General features: G+C 51.9%; 1 protein-coding gene across 4 annotated transcripts in view; it reads right to left on the bottom strand.

Annotated features, from left to right (window-relative positions):
• ZHX2 (zinc fingers and homeoboxes 2) overlaps positions 1-10643 on the bottom strand; it is a 172636-nt gene extending 161993 nt beyond the window's left edge. For all 4 annotated transcript variants that reach the window (XM_060287684.1, XM_030875703.2, XM_060287686.1 and 1 more), the window contains exon 1: positions 10424-10643. The gene's annotated coding sequence lies outside the window, so the exon portion shown is untranslated. The remainder of the gene's footprint in view (positions 1-10423) is intronic.
• Positions 10644-13598: the final 2955 nt, after the last annotated feature.

The following is a 13598-nucleotide window of genomic DNA, read 5'->3' as shown; positions in this document are numbered from 1 at the left end:
CACCCTCGCTCCCATCCCCTCAACACGGAGCACAGTGCCCTACACACAAGGAGCAGGGTGGCTGCAGGGCCAGGGCAAGGGTGAGGTAAGGGGCAAACTAGGCACCCAGGATGTGAAATTTAAGGAGGCGCTGTTACTCTCTCTCAGGTGCCAAGCCTGCACTTGCTGACCTTGAGAGCAAACACTGTCTTAGGTTTCACACACTGGGTGCCTCACTTGCTAACCGGTCCTGGACCCGGGTAGGGAGCTGGTCAAACTGGTGTGTGTGTGTGTGAAGCCTGCTCCTCTGCTCTCTAACCCTGTGACTGACCTTCCTCGTTCAGTGCCTCAGTTTCCTCACCCGGAAAATGGACCTTATGACAATGCCAAGGGTTGGCGAAGATATGGAGGAATCAGAATCCCCATACGCTGCTGGTGGGAATGTAAAGTGGAAACAGCCAGGAGAACAGTTTGGAAGTGTCTCAAAAAGTTAAACACAAAACCCAGCAATTCCACTCCTAGAAATCTCCCTAAGAGATGAAAACACACGTCCACACAGAGACTGCACACGAATGTTCACAGCAGCATTATTACAATGGCTAAGACGTAGAAACAACCCAATTGCCCATCAGCAGGTCAATGGATAAACAAAACAGCCCATGACACCACTGTGGTATGATATGAATTGTGTCCTGTCCAAATTCTTTTGTTGAAGCCCTAACCCCAGAATGTGACTGTATCTGGAGTCAAGGCCTTTAAGGAGGTGATTAAGCGAAAACGAAGCTGTTAGGGTGGACCCTAGTCCAATCCGACTGGTATCCTTACAAGAAGAGGAAACTGAACACAAGAAGAGACACCAGGGAGGCACGTACACAGAGAAAAGACCATGTGAGGACACAGTAAGAAGGTGGCCTTCTCCAAGCCAAGGAGAGAGACCTCAACAGCAATCAAACCTGCAGACATGTTGAATCTGGACTTCCAGCCTCCAGAACTGTGAGACGTCTGTTCTTTAAGCCACCCAGTCTGCGGTATGTGGCTACGGCAGCCCCAGCACACTAATACGTGTGGTCTAGCCATACGATGGAATATTACTAGCCATGAAACAATGAAGTACTGATGCATGCTATAACATGGATGAACATCAAAAACATGCCAAGTGGAAGAAGCACATGAAAGACCCCATGTTATACAATTCCTTCCACAGGAAACGTCAGTAAAGGCGAATATATAAAGACAGAGAGTCTAATCCGTTGTTGCCGAGGGCTGTGGGAGAGAGGGTGGGAGATGGGGATGGAGAGTGACTGTCAACGGGCACAGGACCTCTTTCTGGGGTGATGGAAATGTTCTGAAATTAGACTGTGGTGATGAATGCATACCTCTGTAAATATACAGAAAGTTAACTGTACACTTTAAATGGGTGCATTTGAAGGTATGTAAGTTGCTTCTCAAGCTATTTTTTTAAATTGTGACTAATGCTAATATCTATGCTACAGAGATGCACAGGGCCTGGCACTTGGGACTTCTTATTATACTCAAATAAGTATCTGTTGCTCAACTGAAAGTTGCCTAAAGTGCCTCATAGTTCCTTTAGTTTTATGGAGACCTTTGGGAAACTAAACTGGGCTGCCACCTGTGATTCTGTGTCCCTAAGTGACCTGTCCCGGCCCACACAGGACTCCCCAATCAGCGACTTCTAGCTGAGGCATGCCTGCCTGATGTGGCTAAAACTGATCCGGTCTGGGATTGCACAGACCTGTGCTGGAGTTCCGGCTCTGCCCTTCCCACTATGTGCTTAGCAGGATTGCCACACAAATGACCTGGGCTATGGTGTTAAGGGTGTGTGGGGCCTACACACAGTTGACATTCAATACCTTGGGAAAACCCCCCACGCATAAGAAGGCCCTTTGTCAGGCCCTGAATGCACACCCATCCTTGTGTCATCCTCAGTGCCGGCTGGTGACTCCGCCCTCTGCGCTAATCAGTGGGGGAGGGGCCCCAGCCCTCTCGCTGGAGCTGCAGGTGCAGAGGGTAGGAGAAGCTGCATGTGCCCCTGCCTTAGGAGCATCAGGTGTGGTGTAGGATTGCCTGACTTGCAGAGACCTTGGACAAAGGGCTTCCCCACTCTGTGCTTCTTCATCTGTGAAATTGGGATAACAGAGTCCTCATAGCTCCTAGAAGCGCTGTGAGCTAACCCACAAAAGGCACTCAGCTTTGCGCCTGTGATGTCAGAAAGCTAAGCGCCAAATGACCGTGAACTTCCTGAGAGCAGGGACGTTCTTTTCTTCCTCTGGTAGGTGCTCAGTGAGTGTGTGCTGATTGGACAGAAAAACAGAAGGGGGGAGGGAAGGTACTGTGATGGGGCTGGCTGGTCAGGGGAGTCCGAAGGAGACAGAGGGCCTTGAGTTAGATTGTACAGAAGAGGGAAAGCCATACACTGCCATACGATCCTGTAACCTGAGGCCAATTCCCTTATTGCTCTGAGCCTCAGTTCCCCTAAGCTTGATGAGGCGATCCCTCAACTTTCTTCCTGCTAGAACACTCCTTGAGCCTATTAATGCACCATTAATAATCAATTAATAATTATTATAATTAATAATAATTGATAATAATGCTATTATTCTCATCCCCCCATCGTCCCCCTCCGGGGATGCCAGAGGACATTAGACTTTCTACCTGGAGACCCATAAATCCCATTTCTAAAAGTGCCGGAGTCAGGCCATTTCCCATTTCAGTGTCGACTCCTGCCCTCTGTCTTCGGAGGGTCTACCATTAACCCACCAGTGATCCAGACCGTTTCTACTCTTCGGCTCCGTGGGCCCAGGAACCTTTGCTCTTGGAAACAATGTGAAGTCTTCCAGCTCTCCTGAGCTGTGTGGCTCTGGTAGAAATTCACTGCCTGCTCAGAATCAATTAAATTCCAGGCCGTTCTACAGGATAACGCGATCTTGGCACTCCGTTAGGGCAGGTTAGGTGAGGCTCTGTTCCTCTCCGCTCCTGCCTGGAGCCACCAGCATCCCTTCCCCTCGATTTCTTGGCCGGGGGGTGGTGGGGCAGTCTCTTCTTCCAGCTTCCAGCTGTGAGTCCATATCTCCCCTCCTCCAGCCCCTGTCATTCTGGCCTTTCCTTACCCCCTCTGGGCCACCACCCACGCTAAACACCTTGGCCGTGACATCCAGCTCTGACCAGGCTGGGTACAAGTACCTTAAAGGTGCTGTTTCCAAAAAGACAAGAGTGCAATGCAAAGCAAAATAGTTTCTAAAAGTCCTCCTGCACAGGCCAGGGAGGTTCTGTGGGGGCTCCGGGTACACACAGGGGCTAAGGGAGCCTGAGATGGCTTTTCCGTTCGAGCAGTTCGGCCCAGTCTCATATTTTGAAAACAGCGGGAAAAGTAATGCCAGCTGAAAGGAGTTTTCTGTGTGCTATTTAACTAAATGGCCCTGCAGCTGGAGAGAAGCACGGGCAGACGTGTAACGATTCAAGGGCTCCCAGTTAACAATGATCCTCTTTTATTGTATAAAGACAGCGACGCAGCCATTCTCCTCCCTCCCAATGCCTGCTCTCTACACCTGCTTCCCCCACTGGCTGGCATGGCGGTTCAGCGTCCAGAAAGCAGCACCCAGCTTCTCCTCCCACCGTCTCCAACTCTGCAGCTTTCAGCCCACTGGGATTCCTTTTCTCGCTGGAGCCAGGGAGGAGAGGGCGGAGAGGGTGCCGTGCTCCCTAGAGAATGTTCTGGTAGAGACACTGATAGAGGCTGTCTTGGGGGTGGGGTGTGGGGGCTAAGGATAACAGGCACAGATCTGTTTTGACTAAAGGCACGAACACACGCACGCAAGCCTGTGTGCACTCACCCCTACACTCCTTTAGCAGAAAAGCTGTCAGACTGTCCAGAAGCTCATTCTAAAAGTGTCCCTTCTCCCGCCATTATTCTTCCAGGCTGGGGTGGAGCTGGCCTCCAGAACACTTCAGAAAGACCTGGCGATGACCAAGGGCGTCGGCTTTAGAATCAGACTGATGTGAGTTCGAATCTTGGCGACCTTCTCTCTGTGACCTTGAGCAAGCATCTGGGCGCTCTGAGCTGTGGCCTCCTGTCTTTAACAAGGGGCCCCGCCACGGCTCTCGATGTGTTCCTCAGGGTCACACTGAAGGACGCAGTGGAGAGCGAGCATTCGGCAGGGCGCCTGGCACAAGGTAGGTGCCCAGTTGTTGGAAGCTGTTGCTGCCCCGAGGATGGCGGCACTGTGTTTGTGGTGTGTCTGGGTGTGCAGGGAGATCTGTATTCATTCCACCTCATCAGCCAGAGTGGACAAGGCTGGGGTCTGTGGCAGGGCGGAGATGGCGGTCGGGGGGGGACACAAATGTCAGCCCTGCTGAGGAGTGTTTTCCTTGAGGCTTTCTGCGACACTGATTTAAAGCGTCACGTTGGCCCAGCCCATGCGTGCGCGCATGCGGCCTCCTCCGTGTAGATTCTGGTCCTTCCTTGGTTTTCTGCAGATGTTTTGGAGCCCAGAAGCTGCAGCTGCAGGCATCCAACCAGCCCAGAAGATCTCATTCATCTTTTTCTCTCTACCCTTCCTGACAGCAGGCTCCTTCTTTCTCCCACAGAGTCTGTTCTGGGCCCCCGACAGGGAGGATTCCCTCCCAGAGAAAGAGCTAATTCAGTTCGGCCACCCTCCAATGCCCCAGAGACACAGGAATCCACTCCCTGCCTGGGGCTTGACGGCAAATGGTTCGCAGGATTGGGCTGGTTTCCCCCTGCCTGGTGAACCCAGAGTGGCTTTAAACCCAGGACAGTAAACCCAGCACACGCTTCCCATTTTTCCATCCCAAGCAAGCCTGTGCACCCCTAAAATATACTCTGAACCTCTTAGAACCGAAGTCAGTGAATGCCTGGGTCACACTCCTTAAGATCGATCCCCCATGAATCAAGAGCACAAGCGTTTCATTCACTGCAGGTTTTATGTGGTAAATACTGTTGCAGTGAAACATTGTGTAATACGATTTAATCTCTACTAAGTGTTTCTAGCACTAGGGGACCGGAGCTGGGCAGAAAGAGGAAGAAAGTATGCAGAACTGTGGCTCTTAACACGTAAATTGTTCACCAGGGGGTAAGGAGAGGTGTCAGCAAGAAAACCGACTCTGGGCTTTTTTTTGACTCCATTTTAAAGTTTGGGTGGAACGTGATGGACCGTTGCCAAGACTGTTTATCTCCTTGGGGGCTTGTTACATGTGCATATGTGTGACACACACACACACACACACACACACACACACACCATTGCCAATCAATCCCTCTTAAGTGCATGACTTCAAGCATAGGAAGAGGAAACAGATTGGGGGTGGATGCTCTTAAAATCCCAACCTGTTCGATGTAGGGTAGGGGCGAGGAATCCAGAGGACTTTCTTTTTTTCAACTACAAATGAAACTACCTTGTCAATGCCAAAAACAATGCCCACTTTATTGTCTACCACAGGGTTATGTGAGCAGCTAAGCATCCTTTCAGAACTGCGCTGTCTGGATTTGACCATGACACAGCACATTACAGTACCTGAAGACTGCACCAGGGTCCCCCTGTGATATTCAGGAAGAGATTTCCATGTCAGTAGTTGCTCAGACTTGCCACAAATGAGCATATATGTGTATGGAGGAGGGGGGGTAGGGAGGAGAATTGCAATGAGATGGGGACAGTTGGGGTCTCGAAATCTACGATAAGAATCCATGCATGTTAATTACCTCAAGGAGAGAAGAAAGTCACATCCTAGAGGTGGCGGCAGTGATTATGATGGCAGAGGAGATGATGGTGATAACAGGTAACGTTCACTGCGAATAATCCGCGTGTTAGGCGCTGTGCTAAGCTCTTTTATAAATCTCTTCTTAAGCTTCACAACAACCCAGAAGGCAGCTGCTGGAAGAATCTCCATTTTAGAGATGAGGAAACTGAGGTTTAAAGAGGTATGTAATAGCCCCAAATCATAAAGCTATTACTTGAGCAGAGAATCAGGGGTGTTGGTCCTTGCTGGAGGAATCCAGCGTGGGGAACCTGACCGGAGGCCCTCTGATAGCATCCCCTCCTTTAAAAGCAAAACTGAAGGGTCACGACCAAAATTATTCTGCTGATGAGTGGTGGAGTTGCAGGTGGGGCCTGGGGAGTCCGAGGGTCAGGAAAAAAGCAAGCGTCACGTCTGGGGAGTAAACTGGTACCCTTCCCAGTGTATCCAGTTCCACTCACTGAGTTACTGCACAAGGAGAGCTAGTTACTTCCTGGTGACAGCCGACTGACATCAGGTTAATTTTGGATTCCTATTGGCAGGACCTAAAAGAAAATCTCTCTCACTTTCTTAGTGTGCTGTCTTCTTTTTGCCCCAAGGCAGAACTGGTCCCCTGGTCTGAAACTTTCCAGAACTCATTTTAGTTCAAATAAGAACCAAGCTGATTCATCTCCGTAAGGCACACGGCTGTCAGTCTTACCTTCCAAACATCTGACGCTCCCTCCTCAGAAGCCTGCCATGGCTCCCCAGTACCTACAGATTAACAGCCAACCTCCTCTACGTCCATCCCCAAGTGTGGCGGCATCTCTTTGCACAACCTTCCCTGCATCCCCCTCTCCATCTCCCCAGAATACACACAGCTCTCAGGACGCGGTTTTAACTTCATCAGGAGTAACCTCCTCTTCTCATCTGAGGCCACTAACGCCTTATCTGCCAACTCAACAACCGTTTCTCCATTCACCCCTTCTGCCTTACATGCTGAACCCCAGTTTGCTCGTGGCAGTGATGTGCCTAACTAAAAACACGGCATTGCCCCTTCCCGGTAGGGTTGGGTGGCCATGTGGCACAGTTCTGGTTGAGCTAAGGGCAGAAGTTCCTGAGAGGGGTGTCCCTCTCCAAATGTAACAGTAAAGCCACACTAGGTAAATGCTCTTTGTGCCTCACTCATCCTACTTCCCCTTTCCTAGTGTGCAGGTGTGAGGCCTGGAGATGCAGTGGCCACCTTCCTACCACGAGGTGACAGACCTGGGGCCAAAGGCCTATACTCTACGGGTGGCAGAGTAGAAAGACAGAGCCTGGGTCCCCAGTGGTACAGCTGAGGCATGGTCCCACCCACTTTCTTGTTGTCTGACACAAATAAGCCCCCATCTGGTTAAGTCACCGGTGGGCAGGATTTCTGTTGCTAACAGGTGAGTTCAATGATACCCAACACACCGCCAGACATTGTTCTTCCTCAGTCATGGGTCAGTTCTGATGCTACCCCCTCTGGGAAATCCTCCATGGGTCCCTCAGAACACAAGAACTGCACCCTTCATTGTACTTCCACACTAGTTACTTTTCTCAATTCTAGTACCTATTTAATCCTGCTTTATTTGGCCTGCTGGCTGCTCAAATTCCTAGCGGGTAAGGGGTCTTGGTCTCACTGACGTCTCCATAGTGTCTGGAGCAGTGCTTTGCATCGAGGTTAGATAGATGTTCTATCTCAGCAGCACCTCTAGAACGTCTGGAGCGGTGCATTGTCTGCAAACGTGGAGTGTGCGTGTTCTGGGGTCTGGCATCTGCTCGCTAGCTGTTTGGTCTTGGGCAAGTTAGAGGACCTCTCCGTGCCCGTTTCCTCATCTATAAAAAGGAGAGGATGACAGTACTTTACCCCGCAGGGTTGTCACGAAGACAAAATAGTTTAATCCTAAGCACTTAGAATGGTCTCTGGCATATAAAATTGCTTCATGACTCTAGGCTTTTATTAGTGTGATGAATATTACAGTTGCGGAATGAACAAATAAATCAACACACGGCTGCTAAATGAATGAATTAAGAGATGAAAACTAGGAAAATTCCTGAGTTCGGACACTGGGCCATGGTCACTGTTCCCTCTTTTCTGCCTTCGCTTTTCATTCTAACTACAACTTCCCATATCTGGGGAGCTGCTATACTGGAGTGTTGTAAGGCTTGGCTTCAAACATGGGATTTGATTTTTGCCATGCGGCTTTGGGTCAGTTTGTTTCACCTCTCTGAGCTTAAGTTTCTTCCCCACTAAGCTTGGGATAATAATAGTATTTATCTCATAGGGTTACGGTGAGAATTAAATGATAAAGCATGTAAAATATACAGCATTATGCCCGGCATACTGAAACAGTGTCAGCCATTGTCATCAAACACCGTCATTATTGTTTTTGTCAAATGCATGGCATCCCACTGAATCAATGGTCCTGGTGTGGATGGGACGCTTGGGGCGGGGTCACCTTTTGGCATGTCAAGGTACACTGCATTTACATTGGGAGAATACTTTTCTTGAGTGCCAACGAACATTTGTGGCATTTTGATTTTTTCCCTTTAAACGGGGATTAGCTAATATATCCGATTTACCCCAGAACGTTGGCCTCCAAATTTTCCCCTTAAAAGCTGTTAACTTCAAGTGGATCCTTAGTTGACACCAAACCTGGCCGCAAGGTACGCGTGCACATGAGAACAATCGCAAAGCAGAGTGTTTAAACGGCAATGATATTCCCACAGATCGTGGATCCAGTCATTGTCGGTGATGCATTTCAATCTTACTTGTAGATTTCCCGCCTTTGGCCTTAAAAGAAGATGTGTATACAGCTTGATATAACTTTCCCTTTAAACTGAAACCGTTATGTTAGCCCCATTCAAGCACTTGGCGGCTCCATTAATCTATTTTTACCATTAAACGTGCCATTTTACAAGATATTTATTCCACTTGGTTGTCATCCAAATGCTTTTTGACATCACTGCCCCGGGACTCAAGTTCTTTAACTGCCCTCATAAATAGAAAATCCCCTTTTGACGGAAATCTTGAAGAGCTCTCTGAACCTCACTCTCTCACTTCAACAGGCATTAATTTCTGCTCTACATAAAGGAGAGTGTGTGTGAGTGTGTGTGTGTGTGTGTGTATGTGTGTGTTTTAAGAGGGTAACTGTGGGAGGTCTGAGCGACCCAAGGGATGAAGGGGAGGGATGCCCGCTCCCCAAATCCTGCCCAGCTGGGCCTGCCTCAGACTTGGGGAGCTGCTAACTTAGAGGCAGAAGGCGATCATCAGGGAGCAGGTAGGACAGAACTCTAGGGCCCGAAGAGACTTGGAGATCCCTGGGGCCCAAGCTGGGCAGCGACACTTTCAAAGGGGAGGGGTCCAGGGAAAGTCATTATTTCCTCACCTTCCTCCTCCCTCACCTCCCAGACAAACAAAAGGCCATCGCGGCAATAGCTGAAGGCAGAGACCCCACTGGCTTTGAAGCCGATCCATCAGGTGGAAGCCTGAGCAAATCACAACTTGGCTTCCCCGGCAAGTTTTCTCCGCAGCCTAACACACCACCCTCCTCCTCCCGGTCGTGCGCCGCCGCCTCCCGAGCTCCGCACAGCGACGAGGCCGAGGGGACGGTGCTGTGATGCTCACTGGTTTCCAACTTTCCGCTCCTTTTCCAGCCAGCGGCTGGGAAAGGGGCAAGTTTGCAAAGGCGAAGATACCAAGTCCTGGGGACGCCACAAAGGAGCCGCAACACCAACAAAGATGAACCTCTCGTGGGGCAGACGAAAAGCGCCAGCTGCCGTTCCGGGGGGCGATCGTGGGCTTGGGCGGGCTGCGGGCGCGGGCCCGCGGGCGGCGGGCAGCCGGGCCCGGGGGTCCCCAGGGTCCCCCGCCGCCCCTCCCCACGCGGGTTTCCCGGCACCTGAGCGGGGCGTGGGGACAGCGACGCACTCCGGCCCGGCCCCCGGCAGGTAGCTCGGGCGGCCGCCCGCCCGCGCCGCGCGCCTGCTGCCTGCAGCCACCAGGAGCGCGGAGAGGAGAGGCAGCCTCAACCCACGGCGTCATGCTTCCTGCCACCACATTACGGCGAATCGTCACCGGGAGAGGGGAGAAGAGGGGAGAGCGGGGGAGGGAGGGGAGCACACACACGCAGCCCCCCGCCTGCCAAACCCCGCGGAGCCGGGGCCACGTCCCGGTGGAGTCCCCGCGGGACCGGCCCCGTTCGCACAAAGCGCCGCAGTTTGGCCAAGAAGGGAGGGAGCCGGCCACGAAATAAATAAATAAAAACAGAGTCGGGTCTACGTAACGCCCTGTCGAAAGCGGACGCCATATTTTTTTGTGGCTTATGTCGACATAGGGAAACGTAGACATGTTTTTCCTCCTCCTCCTCCTTCTCGGTCTGCCTCCCATTGATCCAAACTTGTAATCAAAACTCTTTAAAAAAAATCTCCCCCACCTCTGGATCCTCTGATCTCCTCCTACCCGCAAAAAGAGCCTGCACCCTCCCTCTCGCCCCCCCCCTTCCAATCGCAAACCCGGCCAAGTCCCATTAACAACACATTTTCGGGAGCCGCGGCGGCGGCTGCGGCAGCGGTGGGAAAGTTGGGCTGGAGTGGCCGGTGCCCGGCGTGCGGGGCTTGGGGCCGGCGGCGCCGGGCGGGGGGTGCTCCGCGCCGGGGCGAAGTTTCTTACCTGCGCCGGGGCTGGGAACGCGGAGACCCGGGCTGGGAACGCGGAGACGCTGCACGGGCGTTCCAAAATGGAACTCTGCTGGCTCCCCCCACCTACTCCCCACTCCCCACCGGGCGCCCGGCTCGGGCTCCGTGGGAAAGAGGGGGAAAGCCAGCCTGCCAGACAGACAGACAGAAGAAGCCCCCGTTCGGAGAACAGTGGCCAAAATTTTTAGAAAGAAAGAAAAAAAAAAAAAAAGAAGGAAAAAAAAGGGGAAAAAAATGTCTCGATCAGTGGGGAATCTACGCCAAAACCCACATGATCTGTAACGTCAGCATGCGTATTTGCATACGATACCACCACCCGAGCTGCCACCCGGGCTCGGGTTCCGCAGAAAGTTACAAAGTGAAATTCAGCCCCCTCCGGAGACGCCGGCGAAATGTCATTTTCAGGCGGGAGCCGGGGGGGAAGCTAGCCCTAAAGACGCTGGTTACTAGCCAAGGTTGGGGGGAGGGCAGTAAATTAACTTAAAAGTCTGAGCCCAGTAACGGACTCGGTGGAATTTCTGCGAGGGGCGGAGGGGGAGGCGCGAGAGAGATCATTGAATATTAAGCAGGACCCGGCGCGGCGGCCGCGGCCGAACCCTCCCGCTGCAATACCCATTTTCTTTATGAAAAGTTCAAGGTGTCACTGATGAGCTCAACAAACTGTTGATCTTGACCACGTGGAGTGGCGGACGGAGGGACCGCGGGGCTCGGCTGCTCGCCCTGAACCGGCGGCACCCGGGATCCCGCGTTCCTGCCGCAGCCCAAGGGGCAGCGCGAGGGTGGGGCTGCCGCGCGCCCCCGGCTCTGCCTGCTTTCTCCCGCCTTCGGACTCAAAGAAATAATAATAACTTAAAAAAAATTTTTTTTTAAGTGAGACACATTTAACTCCTGGAATAGTAATGAGAGGGCTTGGGGTAGGGAGGGTAAGAAAGAGCCCCTCACTTATATAACGAGTCGAAATTAGATGACTTTTGCTGGAGAGATTCTGAGATTTCCGCTTGCGCCAGGTCTGAGGTTGGTTCAACATCCTCAAACTTTTCCCCTAAGAGCCAATAAACAAACAGACGCCCCGGGAGCTGACTTCAACTCTTGTCGGGCCAGCTTTCGCAGGGATTCTCAGACTTCGAGAAATGCACACCCCTGCGGCGCTCGCAGGGAAGTCCCTCGGAAGCGAGGCGGGTCTCTTTTGGAATTGGAACTCCGGCGTTCCTGGCGGGAGGGCATCCCTAACCGCCGCCGCCCCCCGGATCCCCTCCGGCGCCTGAGAGCAAAGGCGAGTCAGGATCTCGCCGCTCTTCGCCTGCGGCCTCTGCAACCGTGAGCTTGCGTTTGGGGCGCGGCGTTCCTGCTAAAGCGCTCAGCTGCGGAGCTCTAAGGGATCTGGGATTCAGGGGACGCTTTGGAATCTCACGGAGAGCAACCTGTCTGCGCCGCCCGCTCCTGCCCGGATGGACCAGTTTCTCCTCCGTGGGCATCTCGGCGCGTTAGCATCTCCCAGGTGTGAGCTGAGCGTGAGCGCGCACGAGCCAAGCGGGGACAAGGGGATACTGTCTGGGGTCCACTTTTGACGTCCGAGCGCGGCGAGGAGACAACGGGAGCCTGGGGCTGGGAGGCTCAGCGGAGTCCCCGCCTGCCCTGAAGATGAGCAGGGGCGGAGTGTCGGGGCTCCCCGGCCGGCCTTTGCTCCGGGGAATTAGAACGAACTCTAGCGGCGGCTTGCGACTCGGCTCTGGGCGCGAGGGCAGCAACAGGTGGCCGTGTACGGCGGAGTGGCTGGAGGCGAGGACAGGGACTGGGGTGAAAACGGCTGGCTCTGGGGCTGACTGCGAGGCCAACGCACCTGGAGACCTTTTGGCCTTTTCCTAGGATGAGGGGGAGAAAGTAGCTACAAAGTTTTTCTAGGGTCCCTCCTAGGGCTCCAATTTCTCTAACAGAACCCCTTCTTTGCGTCCCCAGAAATTTCTGCAATAAAAATAGCTCATATGCAAAACTGTCTTACTGGCTTGCACCTGTTTGTTCCGTTACTGCTGATGTAGGGTTTGTTTGTTTGTTAGTTAACGGTGCATAAAACTAGGTCCTGGCCTTGGAGGGGGTCTCTCGGGAGGTGCTCTCCTACCTGAGAGGCGAACTGCCCTGGCCGGCCCTTAAAGGATTCCGTTAAGAACTTCCTGTATGACTAGGATCCAGTTAGCGCCGCATCTTTCTCAGACTCATTTGATACCTACCGTCTAAAATCCTCATCTACTTGCCATCAGTAGCGGAATTTAGGGATGCCGATTTTTTGTTCTTCCCTCAAGGGTGTGTCTGAAGAGTGAAAGAAAAAGACCCCTCCCCCCGCAACTCTAATATTTTTATATCGCTTACTCTTGACTCTTGCAGGTCATCCCACCGTTTCCCCACCTTCCCTTGAAAGTAACTACGGTTCTTAGTTTGTTTCCATGGAAATTACTGAAACCTTAAGGAAGCTATTCCCCTTTTGAGGCGGCACCTCCTTTTGCTGGTCAACCACTCAGGAGGGGGTTCTATAAGCCACCTTTCCTCCGCCTCCACCTCGGTACCGCCTTCTTCTGGCTGGGCCAGTGAGTAATAGGATGGAAGGGTCAGGGTTGAGCCAAGCAGGGTAAACCCTCGGGACTGCCCACCGAGTTCTCATGTCTTCAGGGCACTTGGATCTCAAGTGGGGGGCCTTTGATGACTTCAGTGTCTTTAAATTGTTCAAAGTTTAGCATGGGCTGAACCTTCACTATATAAACAAACAGGAGGGGATAAAACAAGGGTGACTTTTGCATCAAGTGCTATGATTTCAGTTTGCTTTATGTATAGGTGGAGTAGATGGACCCTTATCTTAATCTTTTTTTTTTTTTTACTAAAGTATAGTTGACTTACAACATTGTATTAGTCTCAAGTGTACAGTACTTAATCTTTACAATAACCCTAACAGGCAACGATTCTCCAAGTGTTTTGTCTTAGGTCCCTTTAGACTCTTAAAATTATTGAGGACCCCGAGTAGCTTTTGTTTACATGAGTTACATGCATCTTGATATTTACCATGTTAGAAATTGAACTGAAAAAGAAAATGGAAGCACAGGAATTTACAAACACACTTTCCGTTAGTCATGGGAGCAATGATACTATGACATGTCACGTAG

Source organism: Globicephala melas, chromosome 17, assembly GCF_963455315.2.
Source record: "Globicephala melas chromosome 17, mGloMel1.2, whole genome shotgun sequence".
NCBI lineage: Eukaryota > Metazoa > Chordata > Mammalia > Artiodactyla > Delphinidae > Globicephala > Globicephala melas.
This window is presented reverse-complemented; position numbering and strand designations above follow the sequence as displayed.